The following is a 20,466-nucleotide window of genomic DNA, read 5'->3' as shown; positions in this document are numbered from 1 at the left end:
AACGACCCTCACTGGTGTGTAACGCAATAGACACCCATTCAAAAGCCGGATTTTCTCCCAGAAACCACATGGCGTTTGAACCGGGCCTGATCCGAAAGTGTAAAACCTAGCAGAAAAGTTGAATGCCAGATCCACAGAGGAGAAGTTTTCCTACGTTTTAGAGTTTGAATCATGTCTCTAGGTGAAAGCATGCCAGAGCAGTGGATGTTTGAAAAACATTGAAAAAGTGCTTTTTTTTCAATTAATTCCATAGAAATGAATGGGGTTTTTTTGGACGATTTTTTCGCGACTATGTCGCGAAAAAATCGTATTCTATAGAGAAAAGTAATAGCATAGCGAGTCCGATCGAGCCGCACGTTTTGATACATTGTTTGTCTGTGTGCGACGTACGGTTATTGTGTTATTCGAAATCAAAATTTGTGTAGGAAGAGTAACAAATATAACACTAGACCGGACAATTCCCCGGGGGGAAATTGTGAGAGGATGCAGTGCGCGAAGCAATTCGGTCACGCATGTTTGCTGGCCGTGAATGTGTGACCCGCAATGACGTTTCAATGCAATGATTATGTGTGTGCTTGAGACAGCAGCCGTCATGAAGGAGAGCTATTCAACAGTATGACCAAAGTGACTACAGGCGGAAATTAGCATGTACTGCTATAACCTGGGACAGACATCTGTCCTTACCACAAGGATAATGTTTAATTTGTGCACTGTCGCTTTTAAAAATAAAATAAACTCTAAACTCTAAGAAGAGTGTTTGTAGTTTGTATGTACGAACAGAAGTGTTCCTAATAAAGTGGGCGGCTAAGGTGAGGCCTGTCGGCTGCCCTCCTCTCAGTTTCTCAGAGCAGCGGATGTTTGAAAAAGTGCTTTTTTTTTCCAATTAATTCCATAGAAATGAATGGGTTTTTTTGGGGACAAGTGTGACTACTACTTTTGAGAAAATTATGTCTGTAGTGTGAAATTTGTGGCTGAAAACAGTTTAAGTTTGAAATTTTGAGCATGATTTGTGTTTGTGCTTGAGACAGCTTTTCCCTCTGCCCCGTCACTGGCCCCAATTGGCATGGTGACGGGCCTGAACAGGAGAGTTAAGAAACACACACAAGATTATGTCAGGTGTCTGCTGTGTTTTGCAAAGAGTAGGCCTCGAACAATCACAAATATGATGTTTCAATGCAATGATCGTGTGTGTGCTCGAGACAGCAGCCATCATGAAGAAGAGCTATTCAAGAGTATGACCAAAGTGACTACAGGCGGAAATTAGCATGTACTGCTATAACCTGGGACAGACATCTGTCCTTAACACAAGGATAATGTTGAATTTGTGCACTGTCCCTTTTAAAAATAAAATAAACTCTAAACTCTAAGAAGAGTGTTTGTAGTTTGTATGTACGAACAGAAGTGTTCCTAATAAAGTGGGCGGCTAAGGTGAGGCTGACACACAAGGGCTGGAGTTTTCTACTGTTTTTTTTATGAAGGACCAGGCCTCGAACAATGACAAATAACTCGACAACGGAAGCAGCTATTCACAAAATTCTTTCACAGTGAGCGCTAGAAGGGTCTCCTGAATAAAATGATGTATTTTTTTGTTTGTATTGTTAAAAATGAGGACGCTACAGGGAGTTAAAAACGAGTGACTTTTCAGCAACGTTTATACTGGGAGTCAATGAGGCCGCTCACCTGTGCTCTCCTCGCTTTGAGGCTTGTCATTCAAAAACCGTAAATCCTATCGTTTAGGTAGACACATTGTGTGAATCAGGACAAGTTTTCCTACTACTTTTGAGAAAATCATGTCTGTAGAGTGAAATTTGTGGCTGAAAACAGAGTTTAAGCGAGAAAGTTTGACCTTTTGTTTTAACCTCTCTCCACTCTGAGCATAACGAGGTCCACTGGTGTGTAACGCAATAGACACCCATTCAAAAGCCGGATTTTCTCCCAGAACTCACATCGTGTTTGAGCCGGGCCTGATCCGAAAGTGTAGAACCTTGCAGAAAAGTTGAATGCCAGATCCACAGAGGAGAAGTTTTCCTACGTTTTAGAGTTTGAATCACGTCTCTAGGTTAAAGCATGCCAGAGCAGCGGATGTTTGAAAAACGTTGAAAAAGTGCTTTTTTTCAAATTAATTCCATAGAAATGAATGGGGTTTTTTTGGACGATTTTTTCGCGACTACGTCGCGAAAAAATCGTAAACTGTAGAGAAAAGTAATAGCATAGCGAGTCCGATCGAGCCGCACGTTTTGATACATTGTTTGTCTGTGTGCGACGTACGGTTATTGTGTTACTCGAAATCAAAATTTGTGTAGGAAGAGTAACAAATATAACACTAGACCGGACAATTCCCCGGGGGAAATTGTGAGAGGATGCAGTGCGCGAAGCAATTCGGTCACGCATGTTCGCTGGCCGTGAATGTGTGACCCGCAATGATGTTTCAATGCAATGATTGTGTGTGTGCTCGAGACAGCAGCCATCATGAAGAAGAGCTATTCAAGACTATAACCAAAGTGACTACAGGCGGAAATTAGCATGTACTGCTATAACCTGGGACAGACATCTGTCCTTACCACAAGGATAATGTTTAATTTGTGCACTGTCCCTTTTAAAAATAAAATAAACTCTAAACTCTAAGAAGAGTGTTTGTAGGTTGTATGTACGAACAGAAGTGTTCCTAATAAAGTGGGCGGCTAAGGTGAGGCTAAGACACACAAGGGCTGGAGTTTTCTACTGTTTGTTTTATGAAGGACCAGGCCTCGAACAATGACAAATAACTCGACAACGGAAGCAGCTATTCACAAAATTCTTTCACAGTGAGCGCTAGAAGGGTCTCCTGAATAAAATGATGTATTTTTCTGTTTGTATTTTTAAAAATGACGACGCTACAGGGAGTTAAAAACGAGTGACTTTTCAGCAACGTTTATACTGGGAGTCAATGAGGCCGCTCACCTGTGCTCTCCTCACTTTGAGGCTTGTCATTCAAAAACCGTAAATCCTATCGTGTAGGTAGACACATTGTGTGAATCAGGACAAGTTTTCCTACTACTTTTGAGAAAATCATGTCTGTAGAGTGAAATTTGTGGCTGAAAACACGGTTTAAGCGAGAAAGTTTGAGCTTTTTTTTGAAGCCGCCTACACTCTAAGCTTAAAGACCCTCACTGGTGTGTAACGCAATAGACACCCATTCAAAAGCCGGATTTTCTCCCAGAAACCACATGGCGTTTGAACCGGGACTGATCCGAAAGTGTAAAACCTAGCAGAAAAGTTGAATGCCAGATCCACAGAGGAGAAGTTTTCCTACGTTTTAGAGTTTGAATCATGTCTCTAGGTGAAAGCATGCCAGAGCAACGGATGTTTGAAAAACGTTGAAAAAGTGCTTTTTTTTCAATTAATTCCATAGAAATGAATGGGGTTTTTTGGGGCGATTTTTTCACGACTACGTCGCGAAAACATCGTATTCTATAGAGAAAAGTAATGTACTGTTTGTTTGCATGTACTGCTATAACCTGGGACAGACATCTGTCCTTAACACAAGGATAATGTTTAATTTGTGCACTGTCCCTTTTAAAAATAAAATAAACTCTAAACTCTAAGAAGAGTGTTTGTAGTTTGTATGTACGAACAGAAGTGTTCCTAATAAAGTGGGCGGCTAAGGTGAGGCTGACACACAAGGGCTGGAGTTTTCTACTGTTTTTTTTATGAAGGACCAGGCCTCGAACAATGACAAATAACTCGACAACGGAAGCAGCTATTCACAAAATTCTTTCACAGTGAGCGCTAGAAGGGTCTCCTGAATAAAATGATGTATTTTTTTGTTTGTATTGTTAAAAATGAGGACGCTACAGGGAGTTAAAAACGAGTGACTTTTCAGCAACGTTTATACTGGGAGTCAATGAGGCCGCTCACCTGTGCTCTCCTCACTTTGAGGCTTGTCATTCGAAAACCGTAAATCCTATCGTTTAGGTAGACACATTGTGTGAATCAGGACAAGTTTTCCTACTACTTTTGAGAAAATCATGTCTGTAGAGTGAAATTTGTGGCTGAAAACACGGTTTAAGCGAGAAAGTTTGAGCTTTTTTTTGAAGCCGCCTACACTCTAAGATTAACGACCATCACTGGTGTGTAACGCAATAGACACCCATTCAAAAGCCGGATTTTCTCCCAGAACTCACATCGTGTTTGAGCCGGGCCTGATCCGAAAGTGTAGAACCTTGCAGAAAAGTTGAATGCCAGATCCACAGAGGAGAAGTTTTCCTACGTTTTAGAGTTTGAATCACGTCTCTAGGTTAAAGCATGCCAGAGCAGCGGACGTTTGAAAAACGTTGAAAAAGTGCTTTTTTTCCAATTAATTCCATAGAAATGAATGGGTTTTTTTTGGGACAAGTGTGACTACTACTTTTGAGAAAATTATGTCTGTAGTGTGAAATTTGTGGCTGAAAACAGTTTAAGTTTGAAATTTTGAGCATGATGTGTGTGTTCTTGAGACAGCTTTTCCCTCTGCCCCGTCACTGGCCCCAATTGGCATGGTGATGGGCCTGAACAGGAGAGTTAAGAAACACACACAAGATTATGTCAGGTGTCTGCTGTAAATTGCTATGGACCAGGCCTCGAACAATGACAAATAACTCGACAACGGAAGCAGCTATTCACAAAATTCTTTCACAGTGAGCGCTAGAAGGGTCTCCTGAATAAAATGATGTATTTTTTTGTTTGTATTGTTAAAAATGAGGACGCTACAGGGAGTTAAAAACGAGTGACTTTTCAGCAACGTTTATACTGGGAGTCAATGAGGCCGCTCACATGTACTGCTATAACCTGGGACAGACATCTGTCCTTAACACAAGGATAATGTTGAATTTGTGCACTGTCCCTTTTAAAAATAAAATAAACTCTAAACTCTAAGAAGAGTGTTTGTAGTTTGTATGTACGAACAGAAGTGTTCCTAATAAAGTGGGCGGCTAAGGTGAGGCTGACACACAAGGGCTGGAGTTTTCTACTGTTTTTTTTATGAAGGACCAGGCCTCGAACAATGACAAATAACTCGACAACGGAAGCAGCTATTCACAAAATTCTTTCACAGTGAGCGCTAGAAGGGTCTCCTGAATAAAATGATGTATTTTTTTGTTTGTATTGTTAAAAATGAGGACGCTACAGGGAGTTAAAAACGAGTGACTTTTCAGCAACGTTTATACTGGGAGTCAATGAGGCCGCTCACCTGTGCTCTCCTCACTTTGAGGCTTGTCATTCAAAAACCGTAAATCCTACCGTTTAGGTAGACACATTGTGTGAATCAGGACAAGTTTTCCTACTACTTTTGAGAAAATCATGTCTGTAGAGTGAAATTTGTGGATGAAAACACGGTTTAAGCGAGAAAGTTTGAGCTTTTTTTTGAAGCCGCCTACACTCTAAGTTAACGACCCTCACTGGTGTGTAACGCAATAGACACCCATTCAAAAGCCGGATTTTCTCCCAGAAACCACATGGCGTTTGAACCGGGCCTGATCCGAAAGTGTAAAACCTAGCAGAAAAGTTGAATGCCAGATCCACAGAGGAGAAGTTTTCCTACGTTTTAGAGTTTGAATCATGTCTCTAGGTGAAAGCATGCCAGAGCAGCGGATGTTTGAAAAACGTTGAAAAAGTGCTTTTTTTCCAATTAATTCCATAGAAATGAATGGGGTTTTTTTGGGCGATTTTTTCGCGACTACGTCGCGAAAAAATCGTATTCTATAGAGAAAAGTAATAGCATAGCGAGTCCGATCGAGCCGCACGTTTTGATATATTGTTTGTCTGTGTGCGACGTACGGTTATTGAGTTATTCGAAATCAAAATTTGCGTAGGAATAATAAGAAGAAGAAGAAATACGTAGAAGAACAATAGTTGCAGTGCTTTGCACTGCAACCTATGGGCTCCCCTAGGGGAGCCCATAGGTTGCTGTGCTGCAGCACTGCATCCTAACTAGACTGGACAATTCCCCGGGGGAAATTGTGAGAGGATGCAGTGCGCGAAGCAATTCGGTCACGCATGTTTGCTGGCCGTGAACGTGTGACCCGCAATGATGTTTCAATGCAATGATTATGTGTGTGCTTGAGACAGCAGCCGTCATGAATAAGAGCTATTCAAGAGCATGAACAAAGTGACTACAGGCGGAAATTAGCATGTACTGCTATAACCTGGGACAGACATCTGTCCTTACCACAAGGATAATGTTTAATTTGTGCACTGTCCCTTTTAAAAATAAAATAAACTCTAAGAAGAGTGTTTGTAGTTTGTATGTACGAACAGAAGTGTTCCTAATAAAGTGGGCGGCTAAGGTGAGGCCTGTCGGCTGCCCTCCTCTCAGTTTCTCAGAGCAGCGGATGTTTGAAAAAGTGCTTTTTTTTTTCCAATTAATTCCATAGAAATGAATGGGTTTTTTTTGGGACAAGTGTGACTACTACTTTTGAGAAAATTACGTCTGTAGTGTGAAATATGTGGCTGAAAACAGTTTAAGTTTGAAATTTTGAGCATGATGTGTGTGTTCTTGAGACAGCTTTTCCCTCTGCCCCGTCACTGGCCCCAATTGGCATGGTGATGGGCCTGAACAGGAGAGTTAAGAAACACACACAAGATTATGTCAGGTGTCTGCTGTAAATTGCTATGGACCAGGCCTCGAACAATAACAAATAACTCGACAACGGAAGCAGCTATTCACAAAATTCTTTCACAGTGAGCGCTAGAAGGGTCTCCTGAATAAAATGATGTATTTTTTTGTTTGTATTGTTAAAAATGACGACGCTACAGGGAGTTAAAAACGAGTGACTTTTCAGCAACGTTTATACTGGGAGTCAATGAGGCCGCTCACCTGTGCTCTCCTCACTTTGAGGCTTGTCATTCAAAAACCGTAAATCCTATCGTTTAGGTAGACACATTGTGTGAATCAGGACAAGTTTTCCTACTACTTTTGAGAAAATCATGTCTGTAGAGTGAAATTTGTGGCTGAAAACAGAGTTTAAGCGAGAAAGTTTGACCTTTTTTTTGAACCTCTCTCCACTCTGACCTTAACGAGGTCCACTGGTGTGTAACGCAATAGACACCCATTCAAAAGCCGGATTTTCTCCCAGAAACCGCATGGCGTTTGACCCGGGACTGATCCGAAAGTGTAGAACCTAGCAGAAAAGTTGAATGCCAGATCCACAGAGGAGAAGTTTTCCTACGTTTTAGAGTTTGAATCATGTCTCTAGGTGAAAGCATGCCAGAGCAGCGGATGTTTGAAAAACGTTGAAAAAGTGCTTTTTTTTCAATTAATTCCATAGAAATGAATGGGGTTTTTTGGGGCGATTTTTTCGCGACTACGTCGCGAAAAAATCGTAAACTGTAGAGAAAAGTAATAGCATAGCGAGTCCGATCGAGCCGCACGTTTTGATGTATTGTTTGTCTGTGTGCGACGTACGGTTATTGAGTTAATCGAAATCGAAATTTGTGTAGGAAGAGTAACAAATATAACACTAGACCGGACAATTCCCCGGGGGAAATTGTGAGAGGATGCAGTGCGCGAAGCAATTCGCTCACGCATGTTCGCTGGCCGTGAACGCGTGACCCGCAATGATGTTTCAATGCAATGATCGTGTGTGTGCTCGAGACAGCAGCCATCATGAAGAAGACCTATTCAAGAGTATGACCAAAGTGACTACAGGCGGAAATTAGCATGTACTGCTATAACCTGGGACAGACATCTGTCCTTAACACAAGGGTAATGTTTAATTTGTGCACTGTCCCTTTTAAAAATAAAATAAACTCTAAACTCTAAGAAGAGTGTTTGTAGTTTGTATGTACGAACAGAAGTGTTCCTAATAAAGTGGGCGGCTAAGGTGAGGCTGACACACAAGGGCTGGAGTTTTCTACTGTTTTTTTTATGAAGGACCAGGCCTCGAACAATGACAAATAACTCGACAACGGAAGCAGCTATTCACAAAATTCTTTCACAGTGAGCGCTAGAAGGGTCTCCTGAATAAAATGATGTATTTTTTTGTTTGTACTCTTAAAAATAACGACAGTAGAGCGATTTAAAAACGAGTGACTTTTCTCTCATGTTTACAATGGGTTTCAATGAAGCCTGTCAGCTGCCCTGTCCTCAGTTTGACGCTTGTCATTCAAAAACAGTAAATCCTATCGTTTAGGTAGACACATTGTGTGAATCAGGACAAGTTTTCCTACAAGGATAATGTTTAATTTGTGCACTGTCCCTTTTAAAAATAAAATAAACTCTAAACTCTAAGAAGAGTGTTTGTAGTTTGTATGTACGAACAGAAGTGTTCCTAATAAAGTGGGCGGCTAAGGTGAGGCTGACACACAAGGGCTGGAGTTTTCTACTGTTTTTTTTATGAAGGACCAGGCCTCGAACAATGACAAATAACTCGACAACGGAAGCAGCTATTCACAAAATTCTTTCACAGTGAGCGCTAGAAGGGTTTCCTGAATAAAATGATGTATTTTTTTGTTTGTATTGTTAAAAATGAGGACGCTACAGGGAGTTAAAAACGAGTGACTTTTCAGCAACGTTTATACTGGGAGTCAATGAGGCCGCTCACCTGTGCTCTCCTCACTTTGAGGCTTGTCATTCAAAAACCGTAAATCCTATCGTTTAGGTAGACACATTGTGTGAATCAGGACAAGTTTTCCTACTACTTTTGAGAAAATCATGTCTGTAGAGTGAAATTTGTGGCGGAAAACACGGTTTAAGCGAGAAAGTTTGAGCTTTTTTTTGAAGCCGCCTACACTCTAAGCTTAAAGACCCTCACTGGTGTGTAACGCAATAGACACCCATTCAAAAGCCGGATTTTCTCCCAGAAACCACATGGCGTTTGAACCGGGACTGATCCGAAAGTGTAAAACCTAGCAGAAAAGTTGAATGCCAGATCCACAGAGGAGAAGTTTTCCTACGTTTTAGAGTTTGAATCATGTCTCTAGGTGAAAGCATGCCAGAGCAACGGATGTTTGAAAAACGTTGAAAAAGTGCTTTTTTTTCAATTAATTCCATAGAAATGAATGGGGTTTTTTGGGGCGATTTTTTCACGACTACGTCGCGAAAAAATCGTATTCTATAGAGAAAAGTAATGTACTGTTTGTTTGCATGTACTGCTATAACCTGGGACAGACATCTGTCCTTAACACAAGGATAATGTTTAATTTGTGCACTGTCCCTTTTAAAAATAAAATAAACTCTAAACTCTAAGAAGAGTGTTTGTAGTTTGTATGTACGAACAGAAGTGTTCCTAATAAAGTGGGCGGCTAAGGTGAGGCTGACACATCAAGGGCTGGAGTTTTCTACTGTTTTTTTATGAAGGACCAGGCCTCGAACAATGACAAATAACTCGACAACGGAAGCAGCTATTCACAAAATTCTTTCACAGTGAGCGCTAGAAGGGTCTCCTGAATAAAATGATGTATTTTTTGGTTTGTATTGTTAAAAATGAGGACGCTACAGGGAGTTAAAAACGAGTGACTTTTCAGCAACATTTATACTGGGAGTCAATGAGGCTGCTCACCTGTGCTCTCCTCACTTTGAGGCTTGTCATTCAAAAACCGTAAATCCTACCGTTTAGGTAGACACATTGTGTGAATCAGGACAAGTTTTCCTACTACTTTTGAGAAAATAATGTCTGTAGAGTGAAATTTGTGGCTGAAAACGGAGTTTAAGCGAGAAAGTTTGACCTTTTTTTTGAAGCCGCCTACACTCTAAGTTTAACGACCCTCACTGGTGTGTAACGCAATAGACACCCATTCAAAAGCCGGATTTTCTCCCAGAAACCACATGGCGTTTGAACCGGGCCTGATCCGAAAGTGTAAAACCTAGCAGAAAAGTTGAATGCCAGATCCACAGAGGAGAAGTTTTCCTACGTTTTAGAGTTTGAATCATGTCTCTAGGTGAAAGCATGCCAGAGCAGTGGATGTTTGAAAAACATTGAAAAAGTGCTTTTTTTTCAATTAATTCCATAGAAATGAATGGGTTTTTTTGGGGCGATTTTTTCGCGACTACGTCGCGAAAAAATCGTATTCTATAGAGAAAAGTAATAGCATAGCGAGTCCGATCGAGCCGCACGTTTTGATATATTGTTTGTCTGTGTGCGACGTACGGTTATTGAGTTATTCGAAATCAAAATTTGCGTAGGAATAATAAGAAGAAGAAGAAATACGTAGAAGAACAATAGTTGCAGTGCTTTGCACTGCAACCTATGGGCTCCCCTAGGGGAGCCCATAGGTTGCTGTGCTGCAGCACTGCATCCTAACTAGACCGGACAATTCCCCGGGGGAAATTGTGAGAGGATGCAGTGCGCGAAGCAATTCGCTCACGCATGTTCGCTGGCCGTGAATGTGTGACCCGCAATGATGTTTCAATGCAATGATCGTGTGTGTGCTCGAGACAGCAGCCATCATGAAGAAGACCTATTCAAGAGTATGACCAAAGTGACTACAGGCGGAAATTAGCATGTACTGCTATAACCTGGGACAGACATCTGTCCTTAACACAAGGATAATGTTTAATTTGTGCACTGTCACTTTTAAAAATAAAATAAACTCTAAACTCTAAGAAGAGTGTTTGTAGTTTGTATGTACGAACAGAAGTGTTCCTAATAAAGTGGGCGGCTAAGGTGAGGCTGACACACAAGGGCTGGAGTTTTCTACTGTTTTTTTTATGAAGGACCAGGCCTCGAACAATGACAAATAACTCGACAACGGAAGCAGCTATTCACAAAATTCTTTCACAGTGAGCGCTAGAAGGGTCTCCTGAATAAAATGATGTATTTTTTTGTTTGTACTCTTAAAAATAACGACACTAGAGCGATTTAAATACGAGTGACTTTTCACTCACGTTTATAATGTGAGTCAATGAGCTAAGAAACACAAGGTCTTGAATATTGTGCTGTGTTTTACTACGGACCAGACCTCGAACAATGACAAATAACTCGACAACGGAAGCAGCTATTCACAAAATTCTTTCACACTGAGCGCTAGAAGGGTCTCCTGAATAAAATGATGTATTTTTTTGTTTGTACTCTTTAAAATAACGACACTAGAGCGATTTAAAAACGAGTGACTTTTCACTCATGTTTATAATGTGTGTCAATGACCTAAGACACACAAGGTCTTGAATATTGTGCTGTGTTTTACTACGGACCAGACCTCGAACAATGACAAATAACTCGACAACGGAAGCAGCTATTCACAAAATTCTTTCACACTGAGCGCTAGAAGGGTCTCCTGAATAAAATGATGTATTTTTTTGTTTGTACTCTTAAAAATAACGACACTAGAGCGATTTAAAAACGAGTGACTTTTCACTCACGTTTATAATGTGAGTCAATGAGCTAAGAAACACAAGGTCTTGAATATTGTGCTGTGTTTTACTACGGACCAGACCTCGAACAATGACAAATAACTCGACAACGGAAGCAGCTATTCACAAAATTCTTTCACAGTGAGCGCTAGAACGGTCTCCTGAATAAAATTATGTATTTTTTTGTTTGTACTCTTAAAAATAACGACACTAGAGCGATTTAAAAACGAGTGACTTTTCTATCCCGTTTATAATGCATGTCAATGAGCTAAAACACACAAGGTCTTGAATTTTGGGCTGTGTTTTACTACAGACCAGACCTCGAACAATGACAAATAACTCGACAACGGAAGCAGCTATTCACAAAATTCTTTCACAGTGAGCGCTAGAAGGGTTTCCTGAATAAAATGATGTATTTTTTTGTTTGTATTGTTAAAAATGAGGACGCTACAGGGAGTTAAAAACGAGTGACTTTTCAGCAACGTTTATACTGGGAGTCAATGAGGCTGCTCACCTGTGCTCTCCTCACTTTGAGGCTTGTCATTCAAAAACCGTAAATCCTATCGTTTAGGTAGACACATTGTGTGAATCAGGACAAGTTTTCCTACTACTTTTGAGAAAATAATGTCTGTAGAGTGAAATTTGTGGCTGAAAACGGAGTTTAAGCGAGAAAGTTTGACCTTTTTTTTGAAGCCGCCTACACTCTAAGTTTAACGACCCTCACTGGTGTGTAACGCAATAGACACCCATTCAAAAGCCGGATTTTCTCCCAGAAACCACATGGCGTTTGAACCGGGCCTGATCCGAAAGTGTAAAACCTAGCAGAAAAGTTGAATGCCAGATCCACAGAGGAGAAGTTTTCCTACGTTTTAGAGTTTGAATCATGTCTCTAGGTGAAAGCATGCCAGAGCAGTGGATGTTTGAAAAACATTGAAAAAGTGCTTTTTTTTCAATTAATTCCATAGAAATGAATGGGGTTTTTTGGGGCGATTTTTTCGCGACTACGTCGCGAAAAAATCGCATTCTATAGAGAAAAGTAATAGCATAGCGAGTCCGATCGAGCCGCACGTTTTGATATATTGTTTGTCTGTGTGCGACGTACGGTTATTGAGTTATTCGAAATCAAAATTTGCGTAGGAATAATAATAATAACTAGACCGGACAATTCCCCGGGGGAAATTGTGAGAGGATGCAGTGCGCGAAGCAATTCGCTCACGCATGTTCGCTGGCCGTGAATGTGTGACCCGCAATGATGTTTCAATGCAATGATTGTGTGTGTGCTCGAGACAGCAGCCATCATGAAGAAGAGCTATTCAAGAGCATGAACAAAGTGACTACAGGCGGAAATTAGCATGTACTGCTATAACCTGGGACAGACATCTGTCCTTACCACAAGGATAATGTTTAATTTGTGCACTGTCCCTTTTAAAAATAAAATAAACTCTAAACTCTAAGAACAGTGTTTGTAGGTTGTATGTACGAACAGAAGTGTTCCTAATAAAGTGGGCGGCTAAGGTGAGGCTGACACACAAGGGCTGGAGTTTTCTACTGTTTTTTTTATGAAGGACCAGGCCTCGAACAATGACAAATAACTCGACAACGGAAGCAGCTATTCACAAAATTCTTTCACACTGAGCGCTAGAAGGGTCTCCTGAATAGACTGATGTAATTTTTTTGTCTGTATTGTTAAAAATGAGGACGCTACAGGGAGTTAAAAACGAGTGACTTTTCAGCAACGTTTATAATGGGAGTCAATGAGGCCGCTCACCTGTGCTCTCCTCACTTTGAGGCTTGTCATTCAAAAACCGTAAATCCTATCGTTTAGGTAGACACATTGTGTGAATCAGGACAAGTTTTCCTACTACTTTTGAGAAAATCATGTCTGTAGAGTGAAATTTGTGGCTGAAAACAGAGTTTAAGCGAGAAAGTTTGACCTTTTTTTTGAACCTCTCTCCACTCTGACCTTAACGAGGTCCACTGGTGTGTAACGCAATAGACACCCATTCAAAAGCCGGATTTTCTCCCAGAAACCACATGGCGTTTGACCCGGGACTGATCCGAAAGTGTAGAACCTAGCAGAAAAGTTGAAGGCCAGATCCACAGAGGAGAAGTTTTCCTACGTTTTAGAGTTTGAATCACGTCTCTAGGTGAAAGCATGCCAGAGCAGCGGATGTTTGAAAAACGTTGAAAAAGTGCTTTTTTTTCAATTAATTCCATAGAAATGAATGGGGTTTTTTTGGACGATTTTTTCGCGACTACGTCGCGAAAAAATCGTATTCTATAGAGAAAAGTAATAGCATAGCGAGTCCGATCGAGCCGCACGTTTTGATACATTGTTTGTCTGTGTGCGACGTACGGTTATTGTGTTACTCGAAATCAAAATTTGTGTAGGAAGAGTAACAAATATAACACTAGACCGGACAATTCCCCGGGGGAAATTGTGAGAGGATGCAGTGCGCGAAGCAATTCGCTCACGCATGTTCGCTGGCCGTGAATGTGTGACCCGCAATGATGTTTCAATGCAATGATCGTGTGTGTGCTTGAGACAGCAGCCATCATGAAGAAGACCTATTCAAGAGTATGACCAAAGTGACTACAGGCGGAAATTAGCATGTACTGCTATAACCTGGGACAGACATCTGTCCTTAACACAAGGATAATGTTTAATTTGTGCACTGTCCCTTTTAAAAATAAAATAAACTCTAAACTCTAAGAAGAGTGTTTGTAGTTTGTATGTACGAACAGAAGTGTTCCTAATAAAGTGGGCGGCTAAGGTGAGGCTGACACACAAGGGCTGGAGTTTTCTACTGTTTTTTTTATGAAGGACCAGGCCTCGAACAATGACAAATAACTCGACAACGGAAGCAGCTATTCACAAAATTCTTTCACAGTGAGCGCTAGAAGGGTCTCCTGAATAAAATGATGTATTTTTTTGTTTGTATTGTTAAAAATGAGGACGCTACAGGGAGTTAAAAACGAGTGACTTTTCAGCAACGTTTATACTGGGAGTCAATGAGGCCGCTCACCTGTGCTCTCCTCACTTTGAGGCTTGTCATTCAAAAACAGTAAATCCTACCGTTTAGGTAGACACATTGTGTGAATCAGGACAAGTTTTCCTACTACTTTTGAGAAAATCATGTCTGTAGAGTGAAATTTGTGGATGAAAACACAGTTTAAGTGAGAAATTTTGAGCTTTTTTTTGAAGCCGCCTACACTCTGAGTTAACGAGGCGCACTGGTGTGTAACGCAATAGACACCCATTCAAAAGCCGGATTTTCTCCCAGAACTCACATCGTGTTTGAGCCGGGCCTGATCCGAAAGTGTAGAACCTTGCAGAAAAGTTGAATGCCAGATCCACAGAGGAGAAGTTTTCCTACGTTTTAGAGTTTGAATCACGTCTCTAGGTTAAAGCATGCCAGAGCAGCGGACGTTTGAAAAACGTTGAAAAAGTGCTTTTTTTTCAATTAATTCCACAGAAATGAATGGGGTTTTTTTGGACGATTTTTTCGCGACTACGTCGCGACAAAATCGTATTCTATAGAGAAAAGTAATAGCATAGCGAGTCCGATCGAGCCGCACGTTTTGATATATTGTTTGTCTGTGTGCGACGTACGATTATTGTGTTACTCGAAATCGAAATTTGTGTAGGAAGAGTAACAAATAAAATACTAGACCGGACAATTCCCCGGGGGAAATTGTGAGAGGATGCAGTGCGCGAAGCAATTCGCTCACGCATGTTTGCTGGCCGTGAATGTGTGACCCGCAATGATGTTTCAATGCAATGATCATGTGTGTGCTTGAGACAGCAGCCGTCATGAAGAGCTATTCAAGAGCAAAAAAAAGTCACTACAGGCGGAAATTAGCATGTACTGCTATAACCTGGGACAGACATCTGTCCTTACCACAAGGATAATGTTTAATTTGTGCACTGTCCCTTTTAAAAATAAAATAAACTCTAAACTCTAAGAAGAGTGTTTGTAGGTTGTATGTACGAACAGAAGTGTTCCTAATAAAGTGGGCGGCTAAGGTGAGGCTAAGACACAAAGGCTGGAGTTTTCTACTGTTTTTTTTATGAAGGACCAGGCCTCGAACAATGCCAAATAACTCGACAACGGAAGCAGCTATTCACAAAATTCTTTCACACTGAGCGCTAGAAGGGTCTCCTGAATAAAATGATGTATTTTTTTGTTTGTACTCTTAAAAATAACGACACTAGAGCGATTTAAAAACGAGTGACTTTTCTCTTACGTTTACAATGGGTTTCAGTGAAGCCTGTCAGCTGCCCTGTCCTCAGTTTGACGCTTGTCATTCAAAAACCGTAAATCCTATCGTTTAGGTAGACACATTGTGTGAATCAGGACAAGTTTTCCTACTACTTTTGAGAAAATCATGTCTGTAGAGTGAAATTTGTGGCTGAAAACAGAGTTTAAGCGAGAAAGTTTGACCTTTTTTTTTAACCACTCTCCACTCTGAGCTTACCGAGGTCCACTGGTGTGTAACGCAATAGACACCCATTCAAAAGCCGGATTTTCTCCCAGAAACCACATGGCGTTTGAGCTGGGACTGATCCGAAAGTGTAGAACCTAGCAGAAAAGTTGAATGCCAGATCCACAGAGGAGAAGTTTTCCTACGTTTTAGAGTTTGAATCACGTCTCTAGGTGAAAGCATGCCAGAGCAGCGGATGTTTGAAAAACGTTGAAAAAGTGGTTTTTTTCAAATTAATTCCATAGAAATGAATGGGGTTTTTTTGGACGATTTTTTCGCGACTACGTCGCGAAAAAATCGTAATCTGTAGAGAAAAGTAATAGCATAGCGAGTCCGATCGAGCCGCACGTTTTGATACATTGTTTGTCTGTGTGCGACGTACGGTTATTGTGTTACTCGAAATCAAAATTTGTGTAGGAAGAGTAACAAATATAACACTAGACCGGACAATTCCCCGGGGGAAATTGTGAGAGGATGCAGTGCGCGAAGCAATTCGCTCACGCATGTTCGCTGGCCGTGAATGTGTGACCCGCAATGATGTTTCAATGCAATGATTGTGTGTGTTCTCGAGACAGCAGCCATCATGAAGAAGACCTATTCAAGAGTATGACCAAAGTGACTACAGGCGGAAATTAGCATGTACTGCTATAACCTGGGACAGACATCTGTCCTTACCACAAGGATAATGTTTAATTTGTGCACTGTCCCTTTTAAAAATAAAATAAACTCTAAACACTAAGAAGAGTGTTTGTAGTATGTATGTACGAACAGAAGTGTTCCTAATAAAGTGGGCGGCTAAGGTGAGGCTAAGACACACAAGGGCTGGAGTTTTCTACTGTTTTTTTATGAAGGACCAGGCCTCGAACAATAACAAATAACTCGACAACGGAAGCAGCTATTCACAAAATTCTTTCACAGTGAGCGCTAGAAGGGTCTCCTGAATAAAATGATGTATTTTTTTGTTTGTACTCTTAAAAATAACGACAATAGAGCGATTTAAAAACGAGTGACTTTTCTCTCACGTTTACAATGGGTTTCAATGAAGCCTGTCAGCTGCCCTGTCCTCAGTTTGACGCTTGTCATTCAAAAACCGTAAATCCTATCGTTTAGGTAGACACATTGTGTGAATCAGGACAAGTTTTCCTACAAGGATAATGTTTAATTTGTGCACTGTCCCTTTTAAAAATAAAATAAACTCTAATCTCTAAGAAGAGTGTTTGTAGTTTGTATGTACGAACAGAAGTGTTCCTAATAAAGTGGGCGGCTAAGGTGAGGCTGACACACAAGGGCTGGAGTTTTCTACTGTTTTTTTTATGAAGGACCAGGCCTCGAACAATGACAAATAACTCGACAACGGAAGCAGCTATTCACAAAATTCTTTCACACTGAGCGCTAGAAGGGTCTCCTGAATAGACTGATGTAATTTTTTTGTCTGTATTGTTAAAAATGAGGACGCTACAGGGAGTTAAAAACGAGTGACTTTTCAGCAACGTTTATAATGGGAGTCAATGAGGCCGCTCACCTGTGCTCTCCTCACTTTGAGGCTTGTCATTCAAAAACCGTAAATCCTATTGTTTAGGTAGACACATTGTGTGAATCAGGACAAGTTTTCCTCCTACTTTTGAGAAAATCATGTCTGTAGAGTGAAATTTGTGCCTGAAAACAGAGTGTAAGCGAGAAAGTTTGACCTTTTTTTTGAACCTCTCTCCACTCTGAGCTAAACAAGGTCCACTGGTGTGTAACGCAATAGACACCCATTCAAATGCCGGATTTTCTCCCAGAAACCACATGGCGTTTGACGCGGGACTGATCCGAAAGTGTAGAACCTAGCAGAAAAGTTGAAGGCCAGATCCACAGAGGAGAAGTTTTCCTACGTTTTAGAGTTTGAATCACGTCTCTAGGTGAAAGCATGCCAGAGCAGCGGATGTTTGAAAAACGTTGAAAAAGTGCTTTTTTTTTCAATTAATTCCATAGAAATGAATGGGGTTTTTTTGGACGATTTTTTCGCGACTACGTCGCGAAAAAATCGTATTCTATAGAGAAAAGTAATAGCATAGCGAGTCCGATCGAGCTGCACGTTTTGATACATTGTTTGTCTGTGTGCGACGTACGGTTATTGTGTTACTCGAAATCAAAATTTGTGTAGGAAGAGTAACAAATATAACACTAGACCGGACAATTCCCCGGGGGAAATTGTGAGAGGATGCAGTGCGCGAAGCAATTCGCTCACGCATGTTCGCTGGCCGTGAATGTGTGACCCGCAATGATGTTTCAATGCAATGATTGTGTGTGTGCTCGAGACAGCAGCCATCATGAAGAAGACCTATTCAAGAGTATGACCAAAGTGAGTACAGGCGGAAATTAGCATGTACTGCTATAACCTGAGACAGACATCTGTCCTTAACACAAGGATAATGTTTAATTTGTGCACTGTCCCTTTTAAAAATAAAATAAACTCTAAACTCTAAGAAGAGTGTTTGTAGTTTGTATGTACGAACAGAAGTGTTCCTAATAAAGTGGGCGGCTAAGGTGAGGCTGACACACAAGGGCTGGAGTTTTCTACTGTTTTTTTTATGAAGGACCAGGCCTCGAACAATGACAAATAACTCGACAACGGAAGCAGCTATTCACAAAATTCTTTCACAGTGAGCGCTAGAAGGGTCTCCTGAATAAAATGATGTATTTTTTTGTTTGTATTGTTAAAAATGAGGACGCTACAGGGAGTTAAAAACGAGTGACTTTTCAGCAACGTTTATACTGGGAGTCAATGAGGCCGCTCACCTGTGCTCTCCTCACTTTGAGGCTTGTCATTCAAAAACCGTAAATCCTATCGTTTAGGTAAACACATTGTGTGAATCAGGACAAGTTTTCCTACTACTTTTGAGAAAAACATGTCTGTAGAGTGAAATTTGTGGCTGAAAACAGAGTTTAAGCGAGAAAGTTTGACCTTTTTTTTGAAGCCGCCTACACTCTAAGCTTAACGACCCTCACTGGTGTGTAACGCAATAGACACCCATTCAAAAGCCGGATTTTCTCCCAGAAACCACATGGCGTTTGAACCGGGCCTGATCCGAAAGTGTAAAACCTAGCAGAAAAGTTGAATGCCAGATCCACAGAGGAGAAGTTTTCCTACGTTTTAGAGTTTGAATCATGTCTCTAGGTGAAAGCATGCCAGAGCAGTGGATGTTTGAAAAACATTGAAAAAGTGCTTTTTTTTCAATTAATTCCATAGAAATGAATGGGGTTTTTTTGGACGATTTTTTCGCGACTATGTCGCGAAAAAATCGTATTCTATAGAGAAAAGTAATAGCATAGCGAGTCCGATCGAGCCGCACGTTTTGATACATTGTTTGTCTGTGTGCGACGTACGGTTATTGTGTTATTCGAAATCAAAATTTGTGTAGGAAGAGTAACAAATATAACACTAGACCGGACAATTCCCCGGGGGAAATTGTGAGAGGATGCAGTGCGCGAAGCAATTCGCTCACGCACGTTTGCTGGCCGTGAATGTGTGACCCGCAATGATGTTTCAATGCAATGATTGTGTGTGTGCTCTAGACAGCAGCCATCATGAAGAAGAGCTATTCAAGAGCATGAACAAAGTGACTACAGGCGGAAATTAGCATGTACTGCTATAACCTGGGACAGACATCTGTCCTTACCACATGGATAATGTTTAATTTGTGCACTGTCCCTTTTAAAAATAAAATAAAACTCTAAACACTAAGAAGAGTGTTTGTAGTATGTATGTACGAACAGAAGTGTTCCTAATAAAGTGGGCGGCTAAGGTGAGGCTAAGACACACAAGGGCTGGAGTTTTCTACTGTTTTTTTATGAAGGACCAGGCCTCGAACAATAACAAATAACTCGACAACGGAAGCAGCTATTCACAAAATTCTTTCACAGTGAGCGCTAGAAGGGTCTCCTGAATAAAATGATGTATTTTTTTGTTTGTACTCTTAAAAATAACGACAATAGAGCGATTTAAATACGAGTGACTTTTCTCTCATGTTTACAATGGGTTTCAATGAAGCCTGTCAGCTGCCCTGTCCTCAGTTTGACGCTTGTCATTCAAAAACCGTAAATCCTATCGTTTAGGTAGACACATTGTGTGAATCAGGACAAGTTTTCCTACAAGGATAATGTTTAATTTGTGCACTGTCCCTTTTAAAAATAAAATAAACTCTAAACTCTAAGAAGAGTGTTTGTAGTTTGTATGTACGAACAGAAGTGTTCCTAATAAAGTGGGCGGCTAAGGTGAGGCTGACACACAAGGGCTGGAGTTTTCTACTGTTTTTTTTATGAAGGACCAGGCCTCGAACAATGACAAATAACTCGACAACGGAAGCAGCTATTCACAAAATTCTTTCACAGTGAGCGCTAGAAGGGTCTCCTGAATAAAATGATGTATTTTTTTGTTTGTATTTTTAAAAATGACGACGCTACAGGGAGTTAAAAACGAGTGACTTTTCAGCAACGTTTATACTGGGAGTCAATGAGGCCGCTCACCTGTGCTCTCCTCACTTTGAGGCTTCTCATTCAAAAACCGTGAATCCTATCGTTTAGGTAGACACATTGTGTGAATCAGGACAAGTTTTCCTACTACTTTTGAGAAAATCATGTCTGTAGAGTGAAATTTGTGGATGAAAACACAGTTTAAGTGAGAAATTTTGAGC

This window comes from Neoarius graeffei, chromosome 5, assembly GCF_027579695.1.
Source record: "Neoarius graeffei isolate fNeoGra1 chromosome 5, fNeoGra1.pri, whole genome shotgun sequence".
In the NCBI taxonomy this organism is placed as follows: Eukaryota; Metazoa; Chordata; class Actinopteri; order Siluriformes; family Ariidae; genus Neoarius; species Neoarius graeffei.
This window is presented reverse-complemented; position numbering follows the sequence as displayed.